Source organism: Eublepharis macularius, chromosome 11 (genome assembly GCF_028583425.1).
Source record: "Eublepharis macularius isolate TG4126 chromosome 11, MPM_Emac_v1.0, whole genome shotgun sequence".
Lineage (NCBI taxonomy): Eukaryota > Metazoa > Chordata > Lepidosauria > Squamata > Eublepharidae > Eublepharis > Eublepharis macularius.
In genome coordinates, this window is record NC_072800.1 from 27500610 (window position 1) to 27518959 (window position 18350).

At 39.3% G+C, this 18350-nt stretch overlaps 1 protein-coding gene across 1 annotated transcript in view; it reads right to left on the reverse strand.

The window, feature by feature from the left end:
* BBS9 (Bardet-Biedl syndrome 9) overlaps window positions 1-18350 on the reverse strand; it is a 309282-nt gene that overhangs the window by 92358 nt on the left and 198574 nt on the right. The gene's annotated exons all lie outside the window — the stretch shown is intronic.

Sequence of the window (18350 nt, forward strand, 5' to 3'; positions counted from 1 at the left end):
ACTAAAAACACTGAAGCTAAAACAAGAATAAGAATGGTAAAAACAGCATCTGAAACTCAGCAAATGGTGGTTGTAGGGGGAGACTATCAATAAAATATCACAGTACATTTTAAAAAGTTCAAGCATGAGTGAATAAAACATCTTTCACTACAATATTGCAACTTGGCAATGTGTTTCTTAAGAAAGCAGCCAGATGAAATAAAATGTAATCTTTGTGTCTGTCTGAATGTGAATTTTTAGAGGGATGCAATTTTAGAAATTTTAAAATTTTAGAGCTGTGAATACATTTTTAACTTATAAAGACCTATGGCCACATAGTATAAATTTGCCCGCCCTGCCTGCTTGCCTGCCACCCAGCCTGCCTGCTACCCACCCAGCCAGGCAACAACCATGTATCTGTAGGGAAGGCACACAACACTTTATAGGGAAGGTTGTGTTTTTGCTACAACAGAGAATACCCTATTAGTGCTCAACAACCTTGGACCTGACAGTGCTGACAGCCAATGACTGGTCCTTCTGAAGATGACCCTAACCAGCATGCAGGCTCACAAGAGAAGGTGAACTTCACATATCTTGGTTTCAAGCCATGCAATCAGCCACCTTATCCAGAATAATTTCACAATGTGGAAGAGGCAATCTGCATAAAGAAGAGGAGGGGGGGCAAAGCAACTCACATTTCTTCAGCATTTAGGCTGAAGCACAACACAGGACAGAATTTGGGTTGAAGTGAAAGGAAGGCCCAAGGTGACCTTTTCACATTACAGTGTTAGCAACTATCTTCTCTTGAGATCAATCAATTCAATCCCCTTGTGATAAGTTTTAAATCTAAAACTTTATACATCTGCTATTTTTAAACTGCAAGATAGTTCCATTATAACAGTACACACACATAAACTGCAGAGCATTAAACATTTGAACTCTATGAATTATTACTGAGAATGATTTACTTCAACTATAAATAAACTTCTTGGAGGTGTACTGTGGCCATTTATAAAAGCAACACCAGTTTCTTATTATCACAGATACTGCTGACAGTATAGTATATTTTGGTAACATAGTACAGAGGATTCTAAAAGGACAGGAGATGACTAAGTGGAAACTTCACATTCTGGTCTGTCAAAAGAAGTGCTCTTTCATCTTACCTCTAACTTTGCCATGAAGAGTCAGATTCCAACCCACCCCTGATTCCTCCACCCCCTTCCCATGTTACATGTATCTATAAAATCCACTTCCCATATTTCCTGGAGTTTACTACTGATTTATCACTATAAAATTTTTTAATAGTATAAAATGATTTACCCAATATGGCATCATGACCTTGACCCAGAATTGTTGCTGCTGAACTTGGGAATGGAAGATGTTCCAAAGCAATATAGAATACTGTTGTTTTATATGACTACAGCGGTGAGACTTTATATGCGCAGAAATTGAAAGTGCAAGAAGTACTAACTATAGAAGATTGGATATATAAATTGCTGTACATGGCAGAAATGGACAAAATGACAAGAAAACTGAAAGATCTTGATCCAGGAGAATATATTGCAGACTGGGGGAAATTGAAACAATATCTAGAAAAAAAATGGGATGTGAAAGGAGGATTGTGGCAGTTTGAGAACTATTAAATTGTGATTTGAAAAATAGAAGAGAGAAGTAACTTTACCATTAATGGGAAAATTTGGCTATTAATCAACCTAAGCTAGTAATATTATTAGTTTGACTTTATTAAAAATACTTAGTTCAGTTAATGATGTAGACAATGGATACATTAGTGGAGACGATATAGTATATATAAAAGAATTTGAACAGGCTTAGATTAAGAGATACAATATATGTATGTTTTAGAAGAATATAGTAGAAAATAAGTTAAGCAATAAGATAGGTTAAGGGTTGGAAAGCTGTTGGAAGTCCATAAGGAGGGGGGAGGGAAAGGGTGGGGGTTGAAATAAATTTAGTAGGAGGGGGAATGTATGTATTAATGATGTACTCACCAATAATTTTTTTTAAATGACCTTGAAACCTTATTCCTCACAAAACTCCAGTTTGACTCAGTTACTTTTGCTTGTTCCCCAACATTTTTGCCTCTCATCAATTTTAGGTGCTTTTAAAACAAAATACCTTGTGAGAGGAAATGGCTCTCCTGCTGAAGTAATGGTGTCACGGGTGTTTATTCCACATGACTCTGAAGGGCTCACCAATGCCTAACGAAGGGCAGCAGTCAACATAGAACAGCTTGGGTGCTGCCTGCTTGCACAGTACAAGATGTGCACGTTCCCTGAACTTCCTGTTGCTATGTGCCAATGTTTGCATCTCTCTCAGCCAGGATATGGAGAAAAGAGATGATGCTGTGTAAGCATGAAGAGTGTGAACAGTGTGAACTATGATGTAGAAAACCCTAATTCATGTTTCTGCAATGACAAACTCACAAGCAGCCTCAGTTCTCTCTCTCTGGGATTTTCTGCACACTCGATTCCTGGTTTTCTTAACAGTCGATCCAAACGCATTGGAATCTGTCTGAGTATGGTTCTTCTACATGTCTGTCCTACCTCTGAACTTTTACACTTGTGCAGTTGGTTTATTTTTTTCTGCATGTGCCTTAAATAAACAAGATTTTGAAGTGAGGGTGCTGCCATTATCAGCGGCATCATTGATGACATCAGTTTCTCTCTCTCTTTTATTTTTTGCACATGCTTATATCATTATATCGATATAAAGGCTGGATTTTTAAAAAGATAGGAAGTGCACACACTGACAGTCCCTGCATGGGAAAGCCTAAAAAGGGCCCAGCTCCACTGCACATACCTAAGCACCCTCTCTCAAGTCCAAACTGGGGAGCTCCCCTCGGGCTGAAGAGGCTGGCACTGGGGTGCAAAAAAATCTCTGAGAGCAATCCAAGAAGAAACAAGACTCTTGGACTCATATGAGGAGTTTTAAACTGTTCACTGTATATTCAAGGTTACAGCACATGTATAATTCCTGTAACACAGACCTAAGGTTTATTCTCTCCTATCCATAATCCTACAAATCAATTATTATGCAAAACAGTTATTGCAGAATTCTGAGACATGACATGGACCTTCACAGAAGTAACTTAGCCCAAGAGTTGCCATTGCCAATATGAGCCACGGCCCATCAGCCGCCAACTGCAGCTTCCAAGGTGCTTGACAATCCCAAGATTTTTGAATTCCAAGGAGAAGCAGCAAAACTAAGCTCCAGGTGGGCAACTCCAAGGTGCTGAACTGCATTTGGATTGGTGGCTTATAGCTTGTGAACCCTTGCTAAAGAATCCTCAGAATGGCTTTTCTAATTCCCAACATGATCCAAACCAGCAATATAATGACAATCATAATCTCATTGCTAAAACCAGCCAAGAAAAGCTTCACATGGAGGAAATACAGATAAAAATTAATTGGGTGTGATTATGAAATTTTACCAACTGCTTAATAGCCTTTGCATACATTTTTCCCTCTATATATTTAAAAGCAGGCTTCTTAGCAGGAGCCATTAAGTAATTTTAGTAGTGGTTACATAAATACTGGTATGAAGGCAAATGACTGGAAAATCAAATCTCTGTTAACCTTCATAAACAGATATGAACCCTTTCAAGTTATTTTCTTGTCATGACAGAACATATCCATAAAAACTGGATCACATAAAAAATGCAAGAGGTAAAAATCAAATTTACCTATCCATCTTGTACATTTTTATCTTGAACATTTTTATCCTGCTTTTCCTTCAAAGAATTCAGAGAGGCATGTGTGGGTCTGCCTTCCTTGTTCTATCCTCAAAACTACTCTCTAAAGTAGATTATAGTGAGAGAGAGTATGAATGGCATAAGGCCATCCAGCAACCTACAAGGGAGAGTTTGAATTTCAATCCGTTCTATTATTGCCTTTCACCAAAATGTTAATATAGTTTTCATTCAACTATCTACCACGTATGTATCCCAGGCTTCAACCCATCCATTTTATCTTCAAAAGCATCTTCAGCTTCCCTGTTAGGTTGAGAGATAGCAACTGGTCCCAGGCATCCAGAGACTGAACAGGGATTTCAATCTGGGTTTCACTAGTCAATGGCCAATACTTTAGTCGCTAGAGCACACAGGCTTTTGTATCATGAAGAGTATCGTTGCCATATAGGAAAAGGCCATATGCATTTTTATGCCACATAATTACTACAATGTTTCTGGGTCTGCTGGAACAAGGAAAGGCCTAAAACAAATTTCATACAAATTTAACAGCAGTGCTAAGGTAAATTGATCTCAAGGTGAGTTCACAAATTACTAATTCCTTAATTATCTGTGGATTCCTAAGAACAGTAACTCCTCCAGATATGAAATGTCTGCAGCTCCTGAAGTTATCTTTGCTTACGTTAGAAAAAGTCACCATGGAGCAGTTCTAATAGTGTCAGTTATGGTGAGTTCCCCAAGAGGGGATACTGGATCCACAGAAAAGCAATTTCCAACCTCATATTCAAGTTCAAAATGCCGCCGTTGTGGGGCTACCCTTATAGCATCAGCAAATACAGAATACAATGACTAATACATCATTTATTCACCTAAATCTATGCTGGCTTCTGATATGTTTCTGGGACTCAATTCAAGGTGATGGTTTGAATCTTGACTAGAGATGAGCACGAACCTAAATACGAGCCAAAAAACCCCATGAACCAGCCCGGTTCGGGGTTCGTGAACCAGGGTTCATGGAAGCTCGTTTCCACGAACTTCCACGTACTGGACTACTGGTTTGTTTGGTTCATATTAAAGGGCCAGTTTAAATGGCCATTTCTCCGGGGGGGGGGGAAATGGCTATTTAAACTTTTCCTGCCACTTGCAAATGGCAGGTCCCTTTAAACTATCAGCTGGCAGGCGGCAGGGGGGATCCTCCCTCACTGACTGCCAGCTGATAGTTTAAAGGGACCTGCCACTTGCAAGCGGCAAGGCCCTTTAAATGGCCGAACCCCCAGCCCCCAGCTCCAGCCCCTCACCCCCCTCCCAAGCCCCAGCTCCAGCCCCCCACTTACCTTCCATCTGATGCTGGGGTGGTGGAGGCCTCCTCCGCTGCCCTGTGGGCGTGCAGGGCAGCGGAGGAGGCCAAAAATGGCCTTCCTGCCCCTCTAATGGCAGCCATAGCTGCCATTCGAGGGGCAGGAGGGCCTTTTTTCTCCTCCTCCGCTGCCCTGTGTGTCCTTCTCCTCTGCTGCGTGGGCCTGCAGGGCAGCGAAGGAGGCCACCACCCCAGCATCAGAGGGAAGGTAAGTGGGGAGCTGGGGCTGGGGGGGTGAGGGGCTGGGGGCTCAGGTATGGGCCGTTTAAAGGGCCCTGCCTTGCAAGTGGCAGGTCCCTTTAAGCTATCAGTTGGCAAGGGGGATTCCCCTGCCTTCCAGCTGATAGTTTAAAGGGTCTTGCCCCTTGCAAGCAGCAGGGAAGGGGCCTTTAAATGATTAAATGCTCCTTTCTCTGCCAGAAAGGGGCATTTAAACCCCACAAACCACAAACTGGTTCGTATCTGGGCCAGTTCCGTGCCAGTTCATGGTTTGTAGAAACCCCACAAGCCCCATGGTTCGGTTTTTTCTGGTTCGTGCCCATATCTAATCTTGACCAAGTCTTGAATGGTTTGGATCCACAGTATGTGAAGGATCACTTTCCTTTTTTACCAACCAAACTGAGCCAGAGACTGATAAGAAGCCTTGCTGCAGAAACATGCCTTGTTTGAAGTCAAATTGGCAGAACTTGTGGGAAAATCTTCCCAGCTGCTGCTCCCAAACTACGGAACTCCCTCCATGAGAAAGTGAGACTGGCGCCACCTTTATAGGCCTTCTACAGAAAGCTGAAGATGTTTCTGTTCTTGAAGGCCTTTGAGCTGAATGACTTATTTGATGTGTCATGTCCTCTTTTACTATGCTGTATGGATGGATTTATATTTAAAAGTTTTTTTAAAAAAATGTTTTAATGATTGTTGTGAGGTGCCTTGGGAGTCTCTATAGGCTGAAAGGCGGCAAAGAAATTAAATAAAGTTAAATGAGGTTTGGAAGCTACCTAGAATAAACCCTACTTACTGGAAAGCTTACTGGAAAGCTTTTAAAATTTACTTTTCATACTGCATTGGAGAGTGAATATGAGTGTTAAGGGAGTAAGTGAACTGTAGTATGATTTGCTGTTGTAATGAAAACACCAGACGAAACTGAAACTGTTCATAACAAGTATCTCACACTCAATCATTTCTAATTAAAATATTTTTTTAAAACAGAGGAAAAGCTCAGTTGCTATAATAGTCTAATTCATGCCTTTTTCACATTAAAACAGAACAGTACTTTGAGAATATTTAAATTTATCTAGTGCACTGCACGGGCGAACTGCTTACGCAGGCTTACCTCAGGCTTATGAATAACCAGAATCCAAGCCAAAACTTAAAAAGTTGGCTTAAGCTACATTTATGTACTATTCATTTATGTCATTTGGTTGCATTTGCCTTCCCCCTTCATTTCCCAATACTCAACCCAGATTTTCATACCAACTACCAGGTGATAGTGACACATGTTTATTACTCACATGTTTTCCATCTACCAAGTAAGACCATTATGCCATGACTGGGTAAGTAAAGTAAAATATATATATGTATATTCTTCATTCCTGCTTGGCATTCCACAATTCCATTAATTGATGGACAAAAACATACATCCAAAATATTGTTATGTTCATTCAAATCAGCTCAGATCTCCAACCTTCTGTTTCTTGGCCTTTGCTGCCTCCTTTGCATTCCCAGGTCATGAGACAAAGCTATGTGACACCACAGGTAAAGGTGCATCATGAGGAATTCTTCTTTCCATATAACTCTTCTATACAATTTAGAGTCCAGACTTGGAAGCCATATGCCTTGACTGTTGGATCTTTGAGCCACAGTCACAAATTTTCCAAAGATCCAGTAAGTGATATCTAAGACAGAACTTGTAAAACCAGTTGTTGGATCTTTTTAAAAATACATACCATGTTATAGGTGCCTCAGACTGGATATGTAATTAAATTAGTGGTCACATTGAAAATTAGACAACAGAAGGCACAATCTTTTACAAGATACTAAAATGATGTGATTATTAAAAAGTTCACATCTAAAGGCAGACCCTTGCTAAATCAGTGTTGTGATCATTACAGTTTTCTTCCTTTGTCAAGACCACACGCCAGAATTAGCTAATATTCCATTACTCCAGCTGCAATGGCTGCATTTCCCAGGATTGTACAGAATACAATATAATGCAAATTCTGTGCCTCATCCTGTATCCTGTTCCAACTAGGGTTTCCCTTTAAAATTTTAGTTCAAAAGTCAGTGCCGTGTTTAAACATGTGAACCTCACCACAAAATCCCCTGTGCTCATGTGTTCACCTCTTCCAGTGTTCTTCATCGTTGCTAGTACCCCATCATTTCTTTCCCAAATGCCACTGAGTATGCACATTTCCACTTTTTCATCCATGCTTGCCAAAAAAGATGTATTTTTATTTGGTCTATTTTTTTGTGATTAAATTGCTTAGCCCCAAATCCTATAGTGATGGAGGCTTTTGCTCTACGCTCTTCCCCCCCCCCCACCAATATCCTGGCATACAGTATTTGTGTTTATTTTAAAATTCACTGACCAAACAATCTCACAGTGTGCCTGGGCAGGAAACGCATGAGGAAACAGACTCCAATAGCAGGATCAAACAAAAACAAAAGAAAATATGAAGAACAGATACCAAGGAGTGTTGGTGCAGAGATGCCTTAGTCCTATTAAAGCAAGGGAGGGCACACCAAGTATTGAACCGGTCACACACAGAACTGGTATTTCATTATTGCAGTAGAATTGCCTGACCTCTTTTAAAAGATTGAGAGTTTGAAACACAAGCCATTTTTTCTTGCATGAAATGGATTCGCAAGATTTAGTCAGTGGACTAAGATTTACAACTGACTTTGAGTATGACCTTGGATTAAATTCTTTGTATTTTAGGTCTGCCATCAGCACACTCCTACTCAGTCTATAAAGTTATCTAGCCACTTTTGTAAATCTTTGTTACAAAGATTAGAAAGGTCCATTTTCTTGTTGTTATTTATTAGGGGAGTCGGGCATTACAGGTTCTTCCTTAATGCTCTTTTCTTCCTTTTCCCATTAAATCTATCAAGCAAATTATTGATTCATTACCACATCACCTTCTCTCTAAAATATAAAAGCAATATAAATATGCCTGTGCCTCATAAAATCACCCATCCTGCACTGAATAAGCTTCCCTAATTGTGCCTGTTTACTTTAATGCAATTTGCCTTCTATATCTTTCAAAAGTTTAAGTGGCTACACTTAATTTATCTGTGTAACCCAGTCTATGCTTAAAGTTCAGAGCAGCTAACAACATTCTTAAAATGTATGAAAAACATAGGAATAAAAATTATACTTATTTTATTTGAAAATTTTACACACACACACAATTCTAGACATGCTTACCTCTGACACTTAAAATCATTCTGGATTTCTTTTTTTTTAAAAGCCTTACTGTGCTTCTGGAAAGTGTTCAAAAATTGGTAAGCCCCCAGGGAAACAGTCATCATCTGGAAGAGATACAGCCCCCCAAAATGAGGCTTTCGCGATTCAAGTCAAAGTAGGTCTGAGTCTATGAAGCCTGGGTTTGGAAAAGAATTCCAACATTATTTATTCCAATTTTCATCAACTAGAAAGCACCCTTTGTGCTCTCCCTTGTTTTCTGTTTATTTGATATGAAAAAGGTTGCCAAAATGTATTCCTTTTCAATGGAAATCTTAAATGAAGAAAGGGTTGCCATTAGAGATGGGCACGAACAGCAATACGAACCAAAAAAAGCCACGAACAGCCCAATCTGCTGTTCGTGAACAAGCTGTTCATGAGGCCCCATTCTAAATGAACAGGTGGTCGTTGCAAGCCTCGTTCATTGCTGTTCGTTGCTGTTTGTCAAGCTAGACAGTTTGGCACCTGCAATCAATTCCCTTGGCAACTTAGGCAGGGATTGTCTGAACTCTGTCTGAACTCCTGCTGTTGCCCTGGAAACACCAATCTAAGTCCAATTTAGCTTGATAGGCAGGTCTTCCTTTCAAACGTGGAGCTCCAAATTTGTTACAAGGGAGCAAAAAGCAGGGAGAAGGGGGACTCCCAGCTCTGGCTTAGTTTGCAGACAGTGGAGAGAGAGAGTTGCTGTTGGCATTTTGATAGAGAGAGTGCATTGGAGCTTGAATTTTCTTTGTGTGTGGTGGAATAGGGATCTACCCCTTCAAGTTCCAGGGCTGCTGCCAGGCTCTGGGCAAAGCTATTATTTATTATTGGTACCTTTCCTGCTGCCTGATCAGGTAAGGTTTCTGGGAGTGGTGCAGTAAGGATCTTGACTTGGATGTGGAGGAGAGCCTATTGGCCCTCACGAACAGCCAACCACGAACATGTTTGTGAACAGGGCCATGTTCGTGGTTGTTCATGAGACCCTATTCATGGATGGCAACGAACAAGGAACATCATGTCCATTTTTTTTTCATGTTCGTGCCCATCGCTAGTTGCCATTGCTAATAAGGAACAAGAAAAAAAATCCTTTCTGCCAAGTATTTATAAAACTCTATGCCCTTTTTCCCCAGGCTGTAAGTTCTACTCAGCCAAAGACAAAAAGGAGTAAGTACAAAAAAGGGCTGTTAAGCCTTATAATTTGAGACAGGAGAACTACCAACCAAAACGGCTTTTCCTGTAGAACTTAAAATTTTTAATACTTTCCCCTTAAACTGGAAGGGAGTTCTAGATTACAGGATTCTCTCCAAAAGACCATTGATATGGCCTGACATAATAGACCTGTTCAGGCATTCAAATGAACACAGAAAAGAGTAAGTCCTCCATCCTGATCTTCATATATTCATTAGAACAGGGCTTGATATTCCCAGGTGCCAGGTCACCATTATGCCTAGAAATTTCAATGCAGCACCTAGTATTTTTAGCAATGATTTTATGGTAGCATCTCTCAGCAATTCTTAGCGCAAATAAAGGGTTGGATACAACTAGTTTTTCCACTGGTGAAAAACTTGGTATCTTGGTATCTTCATGGACAAGGAGAATAGTGAAATCCTAAACCCTGTGATCGAGCAAAAAAGCTGGATCCAATCCAAAGATTATTTCTCATACAAGATGCATGAAGTTCTTATCATTGCTTGTTTATATATAAAATTAAATTTATGCCATTCAACGGTGCTGAATTAATTCATTTTTAACCAGTTGCTTCCTATACTGGTTCTAATACTACACTGAGCTTTTGAAAATAATAATACAGCAAAACTGCATGTAGGAGAAACAGTGAAGAAATTAGAATTAGGTTTTGTAAGCAAATAATTAGAAAATTTGGCCATTAAATTACGAAATTTTTAAAGCAAAAAAATGAGTTTGCTTTTTAATTTTATGGGCCAGTTCTTAGATTAAAAGAATATTTCCCAAGGTCTGCATTGGGCGTATGTGTTTTGAGCCCCCATCACACACACGCACACGCACTTTCTCTTTCTCACTCTCTCTCTCTGTACCTTCTTCCTGGTATGATTGTGTGTACAGATTCTGGCCCCACAGAGCCTATGAATTCCTAAACATCATTTATGTCTGCATACATAGTAATGTTATAAAATATGCCAGGATCTCTCCTGTTTCTCGCTACTAAATAACTGAACTGGCTGATCAAAATTCTTGTGGAAGCCATGCTTACATTCGAAAAGTGGTATCCCTAAGTATTTACAAGCTACTTGAAAAGTCATCTGTTACATTTCTATTATATTTCTCTTACACATTCCTTACAATGACAGTATGAGACATTTAGGTAGTAAAACTAAACTTTAAAAAACCCTTTAAAAGCACCTTTTATTGCTGTAGGCTTGTTATGGATGGCACTTATGGAAAACAGCCAGGAAATTCTCTCATCTGGGGTATTTGACAATTAATTCAAGAGTAAAAAATATCACTTGATTTATGAGACAACAAAGAAAGTTATAACTATATATACACACACACACACACACACACACACACAGAACATCAAAGATACAATATTAAGTCTTACTTTTTAATTAGTGAAATATACTCATACTGATTAAGAATCTTCTCTTTGAAGGTAACAGAGATGAAACATTATCAATCACTATGGTATGTCCATGGGCATGCAGCCCATGTTTAGTGGGCGTACACTGAATAATTTGTAGGGAGTGTAAGGGCAGGGAAGCAAAAATATTTTCTTGCAGAAGTACAAAAATAGGATTTCTCTGGAACTTTATCCCAAGTTAGTGATGATTTGAGATAAGCTTAAAATAATAGTTGATCTACATCTGGCCCTATCATCACCACTAATCCTGTGAAGAGCCCAAGATGCCATGAGTCCAAGAGGATGAATAGGTAAAGGGATGGAGATAAGACCTCGTGTTCATTGCCAGGCGAAGGCCCTCCCTGAAGATTTCTGTCAGCAGTGCTTGAAATATAAACTTGCTATGCTGTCATTTATTATCACGAAACAATGCAAAAGATCCTGCTCTTGCACTTCATAGTACCCAGTATTTAAATTACATGAGTAATGAATATGCACATATTTGTCACAGGAAGCGGTCCCTTTCAGTCTACTAAGGAATCCAAATTTAAAGGATGGTATTGTTAGGAAGTAAAAAATACCTCAGAGGTTTGATAGAGGAGCATCCATTGTAATAGCAACCCAAACAGGTGCCATTTGCAGTTTATTTCAGAGTAGTGAAAGAAAACAATGACATTACCTAAATATCATTATGGAATTTTTACTTCTTTGTTTGCTTTTTGTTTTAATTGGAAAAAATATGTCATCCCAACCAATAGCATAAGATTGCTTAGGCTATCAACAAAGCTCAACATGGTTTAGGGCTATGAAATTCTACCAAACCTAAGGCTAAACTCTAATTACCAAATAGGCATCTGCAGTACTTTCTAGGAATTAGAAATCTTGAGAAGGAACAGACAGACACAACATAGAATGCTTTTTGGGAAATACAGATCTTCAATTTTTAATACTATGTGGTTTGTTTTTAGAGAATTCTGCCTATATTCTTTTATGGCTGTTCTGCATACAATAAAGAAAGGGAAAGTTTCTCAGTAAAAGTTCAAATCAGCGTATCAGCATCTGTGAAAATATACAATGACTGCTCAGTGGCTACTTGCAAGTCTCTGTACAATCAATGAATTTAACAGGAGGCTTAACTACTTTTCCTGCTACAGATCTCACTAAACCAACCATTGTTTTGATTCTCATCTGAAAGCAATGAAAAATGCTATCGCCCTCGTTAGAACAATGCCACACAGAATGCGGTCCTTTAAATAAGCTTTACTAAGGATTTCACTGCTTTGGATAACATCCAGAGAATGCTTACAATGTTAAACACACAATCCAATTAACAGAAGGAAAACTTAGGGTTTGTGTATACCAAGCCCAGTAGCATACTGCCAGAGAGGGACAGAGGCTGAACCTCAGAAAATAAGGTGAAATGGCAATTCTTAAATGCATCCAAACTGGACATTCAGATTAAAAATAAATTAGATCTCACATGTGTTTTTCAGTGGATACCTTCAGATAAGTATTAAATTTAGCTAATTTATGTCACTGATAGGGTATTAAATTTTAACCTGGAATTTTAAAATTGCCAAACTTATCACAAAATTGCTATCCATGCCAACAGAAATTTCAAAAAGTCCACATTAACATTTTAAACAATTTTCTTGTAGAAGGAGAACAAACTACCAAATTACACTTTGTCTATGGTACATTTCCTCTTGTTTTCCAACATAGGTCTGGAAAACTAGCAGGTGGAGGGGAGTGAGGAAGAGTCACTCACAGAATTTTAGCAAGGGGATTGGTTTGGGAGAAAGAAATTCACCCAGGTTTTTTTTTTGATAGCATATGATTTATCATACAGTACCAGCTATCACCTAAAGTCACACGAGCAACAGCAATTTTACTAATTGGTAGGGGAGGAAAAGGGAGACATCCAACTCAACGGTTTTGATGCATCATCTTCTAAAGTACTACCTTTGTCAGCAGAGGCTCACAATAACAGCAATTGCAGACAACCAGACGGATGAGGCCAAGGTGCTAGAACAATGACATCTTTAATGATATCACACGTAAGTAATGTTTCAAATCTATATGGCTCCAGCAGGGAATTTTAAACACTGCTTTTGGAAGATGAGTTTCTTTTCTCCATTCCAATTTACTGAATGCCCGATCCTTCTGTTTTGGGTAAAGTATTTTCCTAGTTATCAGCTGCAAAAGCATATCATGAGGTTTTGACATTTAACACACTTATTTACTGACAAGAATCAGTAGGCTAAATCTCACAGGCTGCCAGCCCAACCAACTGAAGGAACTGAAGAAGCACCAACTGTGGGTGCTTCTTCGGGAAAACAATGGGGAAAATTAAATCCCAGGCACTAATCCTGCCCCCCACTCCACCCCCCGCCAGCAAATTTAAGTTTCCTTTCTAAAGCAGTCTCTAAAGGAAGGAATATTGCGAAATATTTCTGTAGGATTTACATATAAGCAGATAGCTGCTGCAGGGCATTTCTGTTGCGAGGAAATTTGAAACAAACAAACAAAAATATGAAAGAGACCTGTGGTAGGTACACAAGGAGCAGTTTATTTCATTTTCCTTTTATCTGTGGTACAGTTTTATAATGGCAGATGTGATCTAACTGAGCCAAATTAATCTACAAACCAAATTAAAAAGAAACTCTAATTGAGGCTTACATCTCTTACTTTGGGGATTTAAGTTATTAAATTACTTTTTCTTCCTCCTTGCACAAATATGCTCTACTCTTCTTTCATGCCAGAAGTTTCATAAATATATGAATACTCTTTTAGCAAGTCCTAACCCATGCATTTACCCTACTTATCTAAAGTGAGGCACAGGAGGAGAAAGAAAATCTCTCCCTTTAGTCTAATCCCTAACTTCTGTCAAGAGCTATGAAATCGTACGGTGAAGTTAATTAATTATGGAGTCGATTGGGGTTTTGTACCCAGATATTTTACTGATGTAGGTCTTTGAACATCTGCCCACACTAAGCTCATGAATCAGTGTCATTTACAATATGCATTAAGATAATTGAACATAGTAAGAAGGAAATATATACAAGAGAGCTAATATTTCATGCAAAAAAGCTAATTTTATCAGTGCTAGAAGAGAAAGTCAGACCACCGCATAGCTGGCATCTTTAGAACAAAACCTCACAGGAACATGCAGCATACAAATATCTTCCATGTTTTGCATTTATTTCCTCAATGGATGAAAAAGATATCGTGAAAAACCTTTAAATTACACTCCTTGAACAATAATACTGTACAGTGGTCAGGATCCCAAGCAGTTTGATGGGTTTTAAAACTTTTTAAAGAGCAGGATTTGAGCCCAGAAGCACCTTAGAAACCAACAAGATTTTCAGGGTATAAGCTTTCAAGAGGGTGCTCTGACTCTCGAAAGCTTACACCCCCCCAAATCTTGTTGGTCTCTAAGGTGGCACTGGACTCAAATTCTGCTGTTCTACTGCAGACCAACACAGCTACCCACCTAAAACTAAACTTTTAAAAATAATCCAAATCTGGTTAGACATGCAGAACTACACACATGTATATCTGGATTCTAGATAAAATATTAAAAAGGAAGTGATTTGTATACTTTTTCTTAGCTCAAAACATAACTTTCACATAATGGTGGTTGTTCACTTCAGATTGGATCCTGCATATAGAGAGAAAATAGCTGCTAGTTCAACAAAGCTTTTTTCTAAGGCGGTAGTTTCTCACGCTCCACGTATGTGACAGCTTGCACAACCTTTTCGTGTAACAAAAAACCAATTTTGGATTTAGTTTAACTTTCTCTGGGCACAACACATGTATAACATGGGGTAAAACTGCCTGTGAGCAGAAGATACCTTCCACATGCAGCAGAGCTCCTTTAGATCCAACCCTAACTACTTCTGATCCACCCAACTTTGTCTCACAGCCCATCTGTTTAAATGAAAAGCATGCATAGCACCCTGTCATGTGACGATACATAGATCCATCTACTGGTATAGAGTATTGCAGTTCAATCCAATGCAGAGTTACAAAGGACTACCAACCTCAAGATGGGACCTTCAATGATAACTCCCAGAATTACAGCTGATTTCCAGAATTCAGAAGTCAGTTTCCCCTTCAGGAAACTGGAAGCTTCAGAGGGTGGACTCTCTATGGCATAACATCCATGCTATGCTAAATTATTAAATCCCTAAATTCCATCTCCCAAGCCCCAAGAATTTTCCAAACAGGAGTTGGCAACCCTTAGAATTAATCTAGTATGGACCAACGGTTGAAGACCAGAGGTAATCTACATTGGACTATGTTACTTAAACACACTCACACGGAGAAGTATATTTTATAGCTAACTCCCTCTAAGCTCAGCAGAGTCAGGAGTTCACACAATATTGTAAGAAATACTTCTATTCACACAAAAATTGTATCTGTCTAATGAAGAAGGTGGGGACTAAGGAGCGAGTAGTAGTTTAGGCATTATTAACCACAACAATTTAAATGACATCACGCAATCAAAGCCGACATTTCAAATTAGCTCTGAGCATATTCACTTTCAAATGATTCACATGTAAAATTTTGGACCACAGTTTGCCAAAAGATCTGGACTGATAACACAATCACACATACAACTCTAAAAACATGTATCCAAGTGGCTGTTTGGTAACTTCAGTGAAGAAATCTAGTTTTCTTTGGCATTATATTCATAAATGTTTGTATTCTTAAAGGTAAATATGACTAAATACAAGCAAATCTGATTTAAAGGAATACCTGCTCATGCATTAAGAGGATGACACTCTCTTGACTGGGCACTGAGCTTATCTAACAGACTTCTAAAGGAGAGCACTCTTGAAGGTTTCTTCTAAATCAACTGCTTTTCTTTTTGAACCGTTTCAAAGTAGATATGTCAGCAGGGCTCATTTTGAGGGGGAATGCACAGGAACGCAGTTCCGGCAGCTCCCCAAAGAGGTCACGTCAGGTGGCTCTGCCCACCTGACTCTCAGCCATTTGGGCCCATTTTGGCCCGGATTGGGGCTGAAACGGCCCAGGTCGGGCCTCTGACAGGTGGTGGATTGCTTTCCCACTCAGCTGTGGCCCAATCCTGACCATTTTGGGCCCCTTTTTGGCCATTTGCAGGCCCTTTTTGCCATTTTGGGCCCAATTTCAGCCCTGAATGGCCAGGATTGGGTCCAAAACAGCCAGGATAAGTGATGGCAGGGGGTGTGGCATATGTAAATCAGGTATGCTAATGACACACTTCTGGTGATGTCAAGGGGCATGGCATATACTAATGAGTTATGCTAATGAGTTCCTCCAGCTCTTTTTCTACAAAATGACCCCTGTCTGTCAGTATATAAATCTTAGAAGTAGGGCTGTTTTCTACTCTGTTCCACAGACACAAAGACAGCTCATTCAGATGTTGGGATTTTTAGCAAAGTAGAACACAAAGCAGAACATTGCAAAAAAAATTGAGGTAATAGCAAACCAGAGCTTTAATTTTTATCTTTTTATCAATTGTAGCACATGAATTCATTACGTAACTGTAAAGCAATTACCTAGTTTATTTTGATGGCAAAAGACACTACAAAAGATATCTTTGAAGCACAGAAAAAAAATCAAACAGTCAAAATTTGATCCAAATAATTCTTTTAAAAAATACATTGTCCTTATTTGAGTTAACAGTCAACAAGCAAAAGGAATTGATCATTAGCTCAGCAATGTGGCTCATAAAGTTGCAGGTCCTCCGGTAGGGATAGGGGATCCCTGCTCCCAGCCTCCACCCCCTGCCACCAATCACCTGGCTGGCGGGGGGAAAAGGCGGGGGAATGGGCCTCCCTGGGCATGCTCCTGGCACAGTGTGATGATGTCACTCCCAGGAGTGATGTCATCACGCAGGCCCCAGAAGTGCTCCCCCTGCTTTGTGAAGGGCCAATTTGGGCCCCAAATGGGCCAAAATGCTCTCATCCGCCTGTGTGATGAAATCACTCCCAGACGTCCCAAGTGAGTACATCGCACAGGTGAGTGCTGGGTCCCCCACCCCTGCCTGGAGGGTAAGGGGACCTGGCAACCCTAGTGCCTATCATGCCACATCAGATCACTCCTATCATGTTATAAGGTGAAACAAATTCTGGATGACACCTGTTACTTTAGTTTAACTAGATTGCTGGAATCTAAAGGTATTTATATATTTGTTGACTTCATTTATAGCCTTATGTCCATGTGTGTATTATGTGGGGGGGGGGGAGTGAAAAGAATATGATCCTAAGGGAATTCTCTGGACATTGCTGCTACACCCAGGATGCAAGTAGATTATATTGTTTATTTCAGCAACACCAATGTTCTAAAAATAAAAAACTTTTTTAAAAAACTAGCACCAAGAGAGTTTTTAAAAAAACTAGCACCAAGAAATATTCAGAGCGTCTGAATATTCCAATTACTCTTCCAATTCAAATTTAAACTTAAAGCAACAGTGCAAAGCTATTCCCGTCTTTCCATTGAAATAAATGGGCTTAAAGTGGAGTAGCTGCATAGGATTACAGTGTGAAAGAAGTGCCTTAAATGGCAAGGTATGACCAAAATGTGGATGAAAAGCAATGAAGAAGCTGGGGTTTTGGAAAAGTGTGTTTTACTTTGCCTTATTCAAGTGGTGGTCTGAATAACAGCGAGCTTGATTTTGGAAAGATACATAGCTTTTTATATTAAAACTTAATCTAAATTTTCCTGGTACTATTTCAAAAATGAAAAACAACCTCAGATAATCTTATGAAGCTGTTGTTTATCTAAAATATCATAAGGTCCCACACAAACTATTCTACTGGACAAAGGCATGTTATTTGGGACAAAAGTATAGTATGTTAAAGTTCAGTCTAAATCTGGACTTCATAAATCTTTAAATACTATTTAATTGTATTTTCCATATCTATCTTATGAACTCAAAAGCTGCCAAATTTCATTTTAAAATGTCAGTTTGAATGCTAGTCAACTACAGGAAATAGTAAGAAAGGAAGGGGCTGTAATTTCTCCTTACTGTGATATCCTTTGAGCCCTGCTGAGCAAAACCTCACAGAGGGCCTGATTCAAGGCTGTAAACCTCTGCTTTAAAACAATCACAGGATTGCAACTGATGGTGCAGTCCTACGAACTCTTTCCTTGGAGTAAACTCCATTTAACAGAATAGGATTCTGAGTAGATCTGCTTAGAAATGCTCTCAGAAGAATTAAAAACAGTATCTTGCTAGTCTACATATTAACTTTACATCCATTTCTAGTTACTGTGGCTA